This window comes from Danio rerio, chromosome 2 (genome assembly GCF_049306965.1).
Source record: "Danio rerio strain Tuebingen ecotype United States chromosome 2, GRCz12tu, whole genome shotgun sequence".
NCBI lineage: Eukaryota > Metazoa > Chordata > Actinopteri > Cypriniformes > Danionidae > Danio > Danio rerio.
This window is the reverse complement of record NC_133177.1, coordinates 40,297,928-40,310,465: the sequence shown is the minus strand read 5'-3', so window position 1 is coordinate 40,310,465 and position 12,538 is coordinate 40,297,928. Positions and strand designations below refer to the sequence as shown.

General features: G+C 37.8%; 1 protein-coding gene and 1 long non-coding RNA gene across 2 annotated transcripts in view; both read left to right on the top strand.

Annotated features, from left to right (window-relative positions):
* skila (SKI-like proto-oncogene a) overlaps positions 1-12,538 on the top strand; it is a 49,738-nt gene that overhangs the window by 16,886 nt on the left and 20,314 nt on the right. The window lies entirely within an intron of this gene.
* LOC141378479 (uncharacterized) lies at positions 4,466-11,430 on the top strand. The gene is made up of 2 exons (XR_012393123.1): positions 4,466-9,373; positions 9,422-11,430. It is a non-coding gene; the product is annotated as an uncharacterized lncRNA (long non-coding RNA).

The window sequence follows — 12,538 nt, the reverse complement described above, 5'->3', positions numbered from 1 at the left end:
ATAGACCACGGCTGTCTGGCTTCATCAAGGAAGTTGCCAAAAATGGGTCATGAAGATGCATCCTGCAGCAACCCTCATCTATGCATGTGAGGCACTTTTTTCATGTAAAACTGCTGTTTCCAACCCCCGGTTCACCACAATCTCATTAGACAGCATTTTCGCCTCCCCCCATTGCTGCAGTGCTTTTGTTTCCTAACGCCAAGCTCATCCCATAGGAAGATGTGTCGTTCTGCAGACAGCTACGAAGACGCATGCACAACGTCACATGGTTGTGATTAATGCACTACATACGGCTACCTGTTCCGTAAATTTCTCCTCCCACTTGAGCAAATGGGAATGAGGGGCAGGCTGCTGTAGAAGAACATCGCCCTCCCCTCTAGTCTCTTCCCTCCTCTCCCTGCGGAGGCTCCAAACCTAGACTCTCCTGGCTCTATGAGGACAGTCTGTTCCAAGCTTGCGTCAAGCTGGGGGACTCCTCAACCCGAACAACGGTACCAGCCCACACGTTTGTGTCTCTCCAGAGAGCAGAAGGCATTTGAGTCTGAACAGTTCTAGGCAAAACAAAGGAGAGTCGTGTGAGATGTCATCACTATGAATGACTGGCCATCTGTCCAGTATATATTGATCACTAATACAAGACATCCTCAGTATCGATCTGTCCCAGAAAGCAATCCTGTGTGTCTGACATGCATCAGTCCCTGTTTATGTCTTGTCTCAGCACGTTTCAGCTCTCTAATGTGACGACAGTCTTGGGAATTAAGCAGTCATGATTTTTTGATCCAAAAAGCACCATGCGCTGCTGTAAATTTTCCTATTTTAGGATGCTCTCATGTAGCCTTTGTTTGATGAGAATGTTCCTGCAGGCACGTACAGTTGAAGTGAATGGATATGAAGTATGTAATAGAAGGTTACAATTTAATGTATGCGCTTGTGTTTATTCGTTGAATAAAACGGCAGTATTATTTTAGATTTTGTTTATTTATTATTTTAAAAAAAGTTATGTTTTATTTTAGTGCTCTAAAATTCTGCAGACATTTTTTGCTATTTCTGCTGAGAATTTTGTAAGTAATCTGCGGATATTACAGTGCTCCCAGGACAAATGTCATTCAACCGCACTAGTCAAGGCTAGAGCCAATGTAAAGATGCTGGACTTTAGCACTGTTTACGGGTTCAGTAACGAGCAAACAAAGAAAACAAAGCACAAAAGCAAAACATTTCATAGGTAAGATTTCGTTTTTTAAGTTTTTGTATGTTATGAACTTGTTCGAAACAAGTAACGTTAAAAGATGTTAATACAGTCTCTTACAGCACTGACAATAGGGCAAAATAGCACTAACTCGCACTAAATGCTAGGCTTATACTAGTTTTGTTTAATAAAATAACCCAACAATGTAAATGAAATATGACAAGATGCTGCAGTGCTAAAAATGTTTATTATTGTCGGCTAAGAGAGCAAGTCGTTCATAACGGAGATTCATTCACATACAAATCTCTCCCTCTGTTAGAATGAGAAGTGAAAGCAGGACAGGGGGTGTGTTTCAGTACACAGAATAGATCAAATTTAACAGGGAGGGAGGATAATACATTTCCATGCACACAAACACATGCTCTTTGTAAGGAATGCTCAGTTCAGTCACTAATCCATCAATGTAGAAAAGTGATGTAAAATGATAATTTTCGTAATTAGATTTTTTTTTTTTGCATACAGACCTTCGAGAAAACTCTCAATCATAGATATGTATATATGTGTATATGTCTCTGGTTCTGGATGGCCACAGTCCTCTGCTGCATCTTGGTTCCACATTCCTTTCAATGGAGCGCTGCCCTCTACTAAAATAGAGGCTCTATTGGCACAGTCTTTCCCATAGACAACAATAGCGTAGGTGACACCTAATGTAAATATCTATGGTTGCAATTAGTTTTTCAACAGACTTTGAAATAAATATGCTTCCCCAAAACATTAGCAGTAACCATAGCATTAGTTGCCAGAGTCTCTTCGTTTCTCTGCATAGATATTTACATTAGATGTTGCCTACGCTATTGTTGTCTACTGGAAGGATTGTGTCAATAGAGCTGCCATTTTAGTACTTTGCCTTATAGTCAATGCATTAAGAGACTGTATTATCATCAATAACGTGACTTAGCACAAATATTCATAACATACAAAAAACATAAACAAAATCCTACCTATGAAATGTTCTGCCTTTATGCTTTGTTTTCTTTGCTCGTTTTTTCAGCGCTAAATTCCAGCATCTTCATATTGGCTTTAGTTTTGTCCAGGGAGCACTGTACAAATGTGGCGGCGCTATTGAAGCATGCTCAGTGTCCGTATGTGATATCTAGTATATATATTTGATTTCTCTAGCGGAACACACGTGTTCAACAGCCGCTAAACACTGGCTTGTTGAGTTCTTTCATAAACTGAGTGGACATTTATGTTACATTTATTTTTCATTTTAAATAAAAGGAGAGTGTCCATTTGTGCTGCCAGTCTAGCTGAACCCATGTTGAACCCAGGTTACTACTTTAATGCCACAGACATTTAAAGGCAACTCTATCGTACGCTTGAGTGCTGAGGTTTGTAATGCAAGAACCCATGTAAAGCTGTACAGCGGAACCGCATGTTCATATTAGTGTAAGCATCTACTGTACACTACTGTTTAGGTGTTTGTGGTTTATCAGTTATCTAAAGGTTGTATATGATGGCAATATTGACCAGTGTTAGCTGTGTTGTTTTGTCTGTAAGGGCTCATGTTTGTTTATTTTGTCTAAAGCACCCACTTTACACGCGGTGTGTGACGTGCTGATCGCCTCTGCTGAATATTGAGTGTGATTGATGATTGATGGTGTGCGAGTGTGTATGCATGCTCCTATCAGGGTGGATGTGTGTTGACAGCTTCCTCTTGTAGGGATGGATAGGACACTGCTCTCTCTTTCTCTTTCGTTTTTTTTTTCTCAACTGCTCTTCTCTATGCAAAACCAGTCACTGTGGCCCCTAACAGGCTCTGCCATGCAAAATGCATGAGCCGCCTTGTGTAGAGCAAAAATGTGTATGTGTGTGTGCTGTCTGTAGCTCAAACTCTGCGGATGAGACTCTGCTCGCTGTGGGTGGGCAGTTGCTCTCTCTTTTTCTCTGTCTTTCTGTCTGTCTGTCTGTCTCTTCCTCTCTCTAGGGCTGTTGAAAATGGCAGAAGTGAAATGCACTGGTAGTTTTGTGTGTCAAGCTGCCGTGTTGTTGACTCTCTTGTGCCATACACAGGGTTTAATGACATACACCTATGGAGACCAGTTGCTTTCTCCCACTCACACAGCTAACATAATGTTTGGGTAGGCGGCATGCTTTGAAAATCTATCACATATCCATGTTCGATTTCGATTTTTCTTTTTTTCTTCATGACCTGGCCAACAAATCTGGCAAATATCAACAAATAATGAGTGATAATGACTATAATAAGTCTTTATTAGTACAATTATTCTTACCCCTGTCGATGTGTTTCTTATTGAAGGAGGTATGTTGGGCTTTTTTTTTAACCTCAACCAGGTTTTGCTGCTTGGTATTACTAGCTGGAGACGAGAAGCATTGGGGGAGGAGCATTCTGGTTATAAAAAGCATTTCATATGAAAATGTATGTACAGCAGGATGTGTTATCTGTGGTTTGATGCACACGTTGTAATTTTAAAGTGAATGTGCTCAATCTAGTACTATTACTATTATAGCATTATGTTTATTTGATTAAAATACACGTGCCTGCTAATATAGTGAAATATCTCTACACTTAAGGCTGACCTTTCTGTTTTCTCTTTATAAATTCTAGTCTATTCTTGTATAGTCTGGTCTGGTCTATGTAATCCTGTGATGTCGAAGCTAAATATTTAGCAGCCATTACTCCTTTCTTGGGTGTCACTTAATCCTGAAGAAATCCATTAATAGGCTTATTTGGTCCTCTAGAAACTATATATTGCCATATAAATACCAGATGACTTAAATATCTCTATTTGGAAGGAATGAATAATTTTAGATTGATTGGGAGGATTCTCTAGGGAAATGCATCTGAATAAAATAAAATAAACCTTTACACGCACATATCAATACAATTAAAATATACCATTGAGATGAACATGTTTTATCTTTTTCTGAGTCTAACATTATTCAGGTAATTCATTCATTCCTATACCTTCAACTTAGTCCCTTTATTTTACAGGTTATTGAATAATGAGAATAATGCAATAATATTATTCATTATTAACTTACAAATAATACAATTCCTTATCCCTGAATGCTTTTGAAATTAAAGCGATATATATATAGCGATATAAATAACATTTCATCAGTTGACTTGAATATATCTCTTTGGAAGGGATTAATCGTTTTAGATTGATTGGGGTGATTATATAGAGAAGTGCATCTGAATAAAATATAATAAACCATCTACAAGCAAATATCAATACAATTAAAAAAATATATGTAGAATTGAAATAAACAATGCTTTATCATTTTCAGAGTCCAACATTATTCAGGTAATTCATTCATTCATTTTCCTTTGATTTAGTGCCTTTATTATTCAGGTAATTGTATAAGAATTCTATAAAACTGTTCGTTATTAAAGTTACAGATGGTACAATTTCTTGTCCTTGAATGCTTTTAAAATCTTTTTACAATCACAGTACGGCTGTGCAATTTGGGGAAAATACCTAATTGCATGTTTTGTTTTTTGTTTTTATTGTGAGCGTTCCGCATAGTTCGGTTTCACAATTCTGATTGGGTAGAACGAAAGTGTGCTCACTGTATTGGTTAGTAAGACTGTCACACACAGGCTGCAGTCACACATTTGCTCTGGGTGGGGACAAAAAATAATAATCATATATTTCATATTGCAGTCTCTTGCGATTTATCTAATCGCAACGCTTTAAATCGTGATTGCGATTCGATTTCGATTAATCGCTCAGCCCTGATTCACAGACCTCAAAAACACATGAAAGAAAATTATAATATATAAAAAAATATAATCTCAACAATACAAATCCTGCGATGTAACCATTGTGAATGATCACATTGCGAAATTGATTCTAAAACGATATATTTTGCTGCCCTACTAGAAAACCTTTATTATTCTATTTTGTTCAAAAGAACAGCAGTTATTTTAAATGGAAATGTTTTTATTTTAAGTATCTCTTTCTTGTTTTAATTAGTTCAATGTATTCTTGCCAAATAAAACTATTGATTTTAAAAAAGTATTTATTATAAACAAAGTAGAAAATTGCAAACATTTGGAAATATATCGTACTGTGAATTGTTCTATTAGAAAGGATTTAGATTTTTAGGCCTATAACTCAATTTTTTGTTTCTAAATAATTTTTTAAAGCTCGTACACACATAAAATTGACTGACATTTTCCATTGATGTCAGTACAAAAAACTGCAGATCAAGTGCAAAACTCCCTTAGCTAATCAAAATAGATCCACGTTGTCCATGACCCCCTTCGTAACATGGCGCGGAGGTTCGCAGCTGCCACGCGAGCATCCAGATGTTTGTGTTTTGTCCTCTTTTGTTTTTGCCCTTTTGACCACAGACTATGCGTGTGTCCTGCTGAGAGAGAGAAGGTCACGTTCTGCCCCCCTTGCATCCTACAGAGAGCAGCGTGGGCCGTTGCCAACGTCAGAGTGTGTGATGACTCTGCTTGAGCTTCTGTAATGAACCATGGGGGTCCACAGCCCAAAGAACACACCTCAAAGACTCATCTCCGTCGAGACTGCGTCTGACAATGTCTTTGTGCATGTGCGAGTACGTGTGGGTGCATGTTAGCCTAGCGCCATGGGAGGCTTATGCGGTTGCTGCTTTTCAGCGGCGCACACTTGAGAGTACTCAGTTCTAACACGAGCGCATACAGATCTCCCATTCATAGACTATTTAAAGCCGCCCATGTGTAGGGAAGGGAACAGACAGAGCTCTGTTTGACTGTGTGAAATCTGAGAGCAGGAGAGGGGGAGAGAGACTGTTCCTCTGTGTGTTTATGGCTCTCAGCCTTCCAAGCCAATCTGTGATCACCGGCAGAGTATGTTAGTTTTGCACGCGCGAGTATGCGAGCGGTTTGTGTGTGTGGCTCTTATCAAGCTGTATGTTGTAGATTAGACTGTGGATGTGTGTAGACGGCTGTTGGGAAGGGCAGACAGACAGACAGACAGGCAGACTGTGCACTATTGATGACCGCGTCTAGACGGAATGTACGTCTCCCTCCCTCTTCCCTTAAAAAATTTGCCCCAGGCTGCCAGCCAAATCCTCTCAGGAATGAGCACGTCTGAGCCTGTGTGTTTTATCCCTGTGTGTGTGCGTATTGATATTTAGAGGTGTGTGTGTTTGCTCTTTCCGCAAGTGTTTTAGTTTGATTATGAATGTTTAGCTTGTTTTAGTGTGTTTTTGTAGGACGTGGGTTTCGGTACTCTGGTTTATGAATGGGCGTCGTAGGTAATGTCTGTTTATTTATGTCTGTGCCAAAGCCAACCATTCTGCCGTGAGCACTTCCAGGTCAGCTTTCGCTACTGAATTCTTTCCTAAAAGATTTAGGTGACAGCTGGATTTACATTAAACTACATGATGTTGCTGGATTTATTCAGTTTTTAATGGTGATTCTGTCTTTTCTGTACACTCATGAGGCTTGCTTGAAGAAAAGCCAGGGAAAAAAAGACAATTTAAACAAATACTTGTGCTTGCATTAATTGTTAACCTAATTTCAGTTTTGCAGTTTACAAATTAATTCATTAAAGTACTATAGTTCTGTGAAAAATGGCCAGCCTATAATGAAATTGGGTATTTGCATTATGTGTAAATGTCAAAAGTATAGAGCTCAAAAATAATCCATTTACAAAATAAAATTCATACATGCGCAGTACAATACACATTTACAAAATCCATTTTGTAAAATCAAAACACAATTCATAAGTACAAAACACAATTCGTCAATTCTCAAGTAAAAATCACAAGTATTTTTGCCAAATTAATTGGATTTGTGTAAATTATAAATTGTGTTATAAATTGCGTTTTTTTTTATTGTTTTGAATTTATGAATATGATTTGTGTGTTTGTGAATTATTTTGAATTTACAAATTGGATTTATGTTTTTAAATTATGTTTTGAATTTATGATTTGGATTTGTGTGTTATTGAATCGTGTTTGGAATTAACTAATTGAATTTGCATTTTTTTAAACCGCGTTTTGAATTTACGAATTGTATTTGTGTATATTTTAAATCGCGTATTGAATTTGCGAATTGGATTTGCATTTTTTTTTTTATTGTGTTTTGAATACACTAATTGGATTTGTGTATTTACAAATTGTGTTTTGAATTTAAGAATTGGATCTGCATATTTTTGAATCATGATTTGAATTTATGAATTGCATTAGCATATTTTTTATATTATGTTTTGATTTTCCAAATTTAGATTTTGTAATTGTGAAATGTCTTGTGGATGTATGAGTTATACTTTCTAAATATTTAATTTTTGAGACTAATCTGGCTCCATACAAACACGCTGTAATACACACGTTAATAATGCTTGATTATTTTGTGTGTGTGGTTAATTTCTGTGATGCCAAAGTAAACTTTTCAACAGCCATTACTCCAGTTTTCAGCCCATATAAAAAAAATCCCATTGATTCTGTGAGGAAGCTTTAATATTAATGGAAATTTCCTTTACACAAAAGGGTTTAATAGTGGAAAAAAAGTTATTTTGATTATAAAAACATTCATCAAGCTTATGAAAACATGGCTCTTTTAGGGGCTCTTAACTGAAGTTTTAATTAGGTTAACTTAGCTTCTTTAATGGCATTACATTGAAGACCTTATTTTGGAACCTTTATTTTAAAGAGTGTTGCTAATCAGAAAATAGATTGAAAAAAGAATTGTCACTATCTAGATCTTACTTTATTTCCTACTCTTCCCGTTTTACCTCCTAAGCCCACATCAAGTTGGCCTACATTTGTCCACCGTCCAGCCCACATGGAAAAGATGCCTCATCAGTATAGCACAGAGCGCACTAAGCTGCATCCCACAATACAGCGCACAAGGTTTTTTCCCTGTCAGATGCATGAAACGGAAGTAATATCCTTAGTGATATTTGAGTCATTATATGGTGTGACATTTTTACACATACTTGGATAACAAATGCAAAACGGATACATTTTTTGGGTGAACTCTCCTTTGTAATGTGGACGTGCAACAACAGTGTAGCACCCTACTGTTGGTATCATTACCAAACAATGTGCTAGTCTTCCATTGTTTAAAACAGAAATGATTTGCCTAATTTTTCTGAAATCAGCTTGGCCTACATTTAACCGCCATGCACCAGGCTCACACATGTTCCCTCTCTTATTTTTCCCCCTCTTGCCGTGCTAATGATGTGTGAATAGGAAACCTGTGTAGGGGGTACAGTGAAGGGGCCCCAGCAGCTCTCTGTGTGTTTGTGACTGAAAACTGCACGTTTGCGCTGCATTTCGCTTTATGCGTGCCCTCTGCCAGAACTACAACAGATGGACACACAATCACCCTCGTGTGCCGCCTTTCACACGGGTTGTGCTAAACAGTGTGTGCGTGCCCATAATAAAACAGCTACTCACTCACTTTGACAAACAGTCTCACAAACGAAACGTCTTTATAAACTGGCGCACGCATCAAAAACAACGGATATGCATAAGATGGCACTCCAAGGGTACGCGCACGCTTTCTGAAAGGTCATCACATAGTATGACGGAGTGAGGTTGGCCTAGATAAGATTCATCACCAGCCCGTGTGGCTCGTAATTTCCCACTAACGGCGTAGCTAATAAAACGTGCTCGTGCGGGAACTGCAAAGAACCTTGCGTGTGTTTACGACTCTTTCCTGTCAGCCTGTGTGTATGCGCGGTCATTTTTTTTCGTAGCTGTATTCATCAGGGGATCTCCACAGTTAGTAATACAGCAACGTGGTCAGGCGTTTACTTGTTGCGGTGTTCATTGTCAGAGGCAAAGTGGAATTCATGTTTGTGTGTCAGTGACCTCATTGAGCCCATTTCGAGGGAATGCACATGACTTTGATTGGCCTTTGAAGTTGCCATGAAATCAGAACTGAAACTCTCATGAAATTTTGCCTCCATTTATTTAAATGATTTATCTGTGGAGTTACCTTTCCTTTTCAGTGACATCTTTTTTTCTGATGATGTGTTTACGGGTGTGAGGACAGGGCAACCTGCCAGCGAGATTCAATTATATAGCACAAATAAAAACAACAAATGTTAACCAATGTGCTTTTCAGCATTGTCATTCACATGGAATAATGTGAATTTCAGCTGTACTATTATTTCTACTGGGATATTTTTAAAGGTCCATTGAAATTAAAATAAAGTTTTTACATGTATTATCAATATTATTCATTTTTAAGATATCTATAAGCTAGTGTGCTCCAAAACAGTGACAAAATCACATTTAAAAGAGATAAAACTGATTTATGTAAAGCTTGCAGTATGTTACTTCCACCCAAATTGATCAATGGTTTTATTCACATCACATCATACAGTTTCTCATCTCATCATAACCAATCAAATACTCTCTAGTATCTGACGTGCCCCGCCCCCTTCAAGACGCTTCTCATTTGCTTTTCATTTGATGAACTTGAGCTCAACTACTCTCAATGAGAATGGTATAAACCGAGGTTGGAGACGGCTCCATGTGGGTGGGAATTAGGCTCCAAGTGGGCTCTACAAAACTGGAGTTTTTGTTTATTTGTACATGCCATAGTCCAATTTTGTGCTTTATGAATGTCTACACCTACCCCAACCCTAAACCCAACCTCACAGTAACCTGTTGTATTCTATTAATGCATCTACCCTAACTCCTAACTCAACCTCAGAGTTGGCATGGGCCGGTATAAGAATTTGACAGTATGATAACCCTGGATAAAAAAAAAAAACATGTTTCCCTTTTAAAGACAATATATTTTATTTTAGGAAACATTTAAAATATTTTGGAACAGTTAACAAATGGATTCTTGATTTTGGCTGTCTTTATTTATTTCAAAAACCAATTATTATTATTATTTTGTTTTTTACAATTTAAAACGGCATCCTTGGATATTTTTTCTGCTACAGATACTGTTGTCCTAAAAAAAAAGTCATACACATACCTTAAGAATGGTATTGCAGAAACATTTGACTGCTGTGTAATATCTCCCACTTGGAGGTCTCTAGGCTGCAGCGATACCTAGTTGCTCTCACTGGCAGGGCGGTGATCAAACAAATTGCTATTGGTTGTTTTTCAGAAAGGGGAGAGGCTACACTAAATCTCAACCGAAACACAGAGAGAGGGTGGGACAAAGTCAAGCATCAAATAAAAAATGGACATTTGAAAGCACTTCATAGGACTTTTAAGTCTTAATCGAAGCATTATAAGCCATGGACTATTCCAACCAGCTACAAGGTGAATCAAATTTCAAACTTTCATTTGATACAAAGAATCAATAAACAACTTCTGAGATCAAATCTGTCTTTAAAGTTTTATCAATTATCGTAAAGTATAACTTTCATTGTGGCGTTATTAATTCTGGGACCTGACTGTTGTGCTTTGTGAAAAATGACAATAGTCCAACCATCAAAGACTATAAAAAACACAAGACATGTTACTTATATAGTTTTGAATAAGGGAAAAGTTTAACTGTCAATATGGCAAACGAAGCGCTTCTAGTTGTACAGGAGCCAAATCATTTATTGATATAGACTGACGTTTCCCTAGGGAAAAGCTCGAACCAGACATGGGTTTTTCCGACAGATTTTTTTTCTTTTTTTTGTGGTCAGCAAATGAACTGAAATCTCAGCAAATACGTGCTTCACAAAAAAAAGAAATATATCTTCATAAAGCGTGGTATCTGTACGTTTAAATCAAACAGCTACACTTAAAAACAAACGTTTTTTTTGGTTTGGAAATCTTTATGAAATGAACACTGGGTACAGTCCGTTCAGTCAAACGCACATCACATGACAACAACTACTCAAACGCCCGCAAACTTGTAAACAAAGAGTCTCTGTCATATCTGTAGGAGATTTGCCATCAAGATCAAGTTGAGAATGACTCTAGAAGACCAGCGTGATCTGACGACGGTGTCGTGATCTTGTTCCTTTTGAGTGCATATGTGCATTAGCTTGGGCAACCCAAGTGTTTGTTTAATTTTATTGATGATTCCAAATATGTAATCGTAAGCTTGACAAGCAGTTTTAAAGAATTTAATGTATCGCCATTGAGACCAAATGCCCTAGAGGCATTTCAAAGATGGCTGCCGAGTGAAATGACTTGCCTTAAAGGGATTTTGCAAACATTCACTTAACCATTCAAATTATCTCGGTTAGAAAACTCAAGTCCTTCCTACATTTTTTACATGTTCGAGAAGCTATTTCACTCAAATACATCCCGATAGAGAAGAAAAAGGCAACTGATACCGAAGAGCAAAGGTTTGCGCATTCAAACATGCGTGTGGTGTTGTGTTAGGAGTAGCGGGGTACGTTTCAAATGAGTGAGCTGCAGGAATGCCGGCTCCCACCGTTATGTTTGTGGGCTGCTTTCCCTTTCGCACACTTTTGCTTCTCACATACGCTTGTGACAAACAGACTTTGGGTCCTCAGGGTGTTTGTGTGTTGTTGTTCTGAATGCATGTTGGGTCATGAGGGATTGGTGTTCGTTACATTTGTCATCGGTGCAGAAGTCCGTAATGATACAGAGTGTGTGTGTATGTGTGTGTGAGGCTTTAACACACTAATTAAAAAGAGATTAGAGATGGCTGAGGTGTTGCGTCCCTTGAAGAGCGCAAAGAGAAACTCATAACAACCTGATACACAGGATTTTGGATCTTTAGTGACTTTACTGGTCATAAATTTACTGTACATTCAAATGCTTTCTGTGTGCTATACTGCCTGTTACTTTCTTGGCTCAGTGTTTATATTTATTTATATATATATATAGTGTGTGTGTGTGTGTTGATTTATATGGTGTCTCTCATGTTTGATCGTCTGAGAGCACGAGACACCTGTTCTAGTGTAATTTTCTCATGTCCTTGAGGAAAACAGAGCAATAACTCTCTTAGTAAACACACTATTCGCACCATGTGCTGCAGGCCAGCTAGATAAATCCTCTTGTTTTTGTGTTTGTTTTGCTTGAAGGTCTTGCATCAAGGCTGTACTGCGTTTGACGTGGTACGGCAGACGAGAAGCTCTGGTATCAAGCGCGTGTGTGGTGTCTTTATGACTGTGTTTAAAATGGCATACTACATTTGCTGTTTCTGCAGTATAGAAGCGCATACACTATGCATTATACGCACATTTTCAGTGTGTACAGAATCCCTGGATGACTAAAAATATAATGTGCTGTGTTCAACTGTATCCTCTAATGCAATATGCTAGATTTGACCTGGTGTTTTCAGTATGATGGATGAATCAGGGTTAATTTGTGTAAAAATAAAATAAAACTAATTTTATGTACAGTTGTGTGTATTATAAATCAGATATTTTCTTACATGTGCTTATT